Raw genomic sequence first — 1,144 nt, forward strand, 5'->3', positions numbered from 1 at the left:
GGAGGAGGGTGTCGGCCCCCAGGGGTGCAGAGGCCTGCGGGGTGGGTTGGGGTGGGTTGTATCCAACTGGATGCCGGCGCGGGAAAGGGAGCTGGGCCCTGGGCGGGCAGGCAAGGAGGGCCGAGGCTGTGGGCTGCACCCGTGGTGCTGGGCAAGGCCGTGGGGGTCTGTCGTTTCCCCCTCCCCCGAGTGGGGTGCCCACTGGAGGTGTGAGCCAGGGCCCGGGGGCGGCCGCCCTCTTCCTTGGCTTAGCAGTCTCCGTGGGCACCATCCCGAAGGACTGTGCTATGCTTGGCGGGGGATTGGCAGCAGCTTTTGCTGCAGTGCAGTGAGGTGGGAGTGGACTCTTGGCCGTGGTTTGGAGTGACTGAGGTCTCTGTTTTCCTCACAGGCTGCAGGAGGACGCACAGAGCCTGAGTAGGACCAGGATGGAAAAGTCCAATGAGGCCCTTCCCTTCCAGAGAGACACCATCCTATCCGAGTTGTGCTGTGATCACGTCACCATAACAAACCTGTGAGTCTGTCTGGTGTGCTGTAAGGGTCAGTATGTTTGGCTACTAGTGCTGTTAAAGCTAAAACTTCTCCTTAGGAGCAAAATTTTTCCTTTCTGTGTAACTGCCCTCAGAGAAGAGATACCCTAATTCACAGCCTGCAATGAACACTTACACAGCCATCTAAAAACAGCTGTTTTAGTAGTCAGTTATGCACTTCAGTGTCTCTTTTGGGTTGTAGTCATTACTTTTATGTGTTATAAAACTAAGCAGAAGGATGTATGATTTTCAGACGATTATTTCGCATTTAGGGATTACATCGAGGGCAGAGTTTTCAAAAGCAGTCATGAGATCACTTTTGTCAAAGACAGCCAGACTTTACATGGAACACAGCATTTGGTCTGTTGAATTCTTCAGAAGTTTCTCTGTGTTTTAATGCCTCATGAAAATCTGGCCCTAACTGTGAATATAACCTTTCTTTGAAAACACAGCTCTGTGGTATCCATGGTCTCTTTTTTTTTCCAGCATTTAGTACTTGCAATGCATAACTATCATTTTTATATTTTCTTAGCTGCACTTAATACTGTTCATTTAGTAATGGTTTCCTGCACATGCAAATTACAGTGTTATTATTCTAAAACCTCTCTTCTGTT

This window comes from Charadrius vociferus, unplaced genomic scaffold, assembly GCF_000708025.1.
Source record: "Charadrius vociferus isolate BGI_N301 unplaced genomic scaffold, ASM70802v2 scaffold179, whole genome shotgun sequence".
NCBI lineage: Eukaryota > Metazoa > Chordata > Aves > Charadriiformes > Charadriidae > Charadrius > Charadrius vociferus.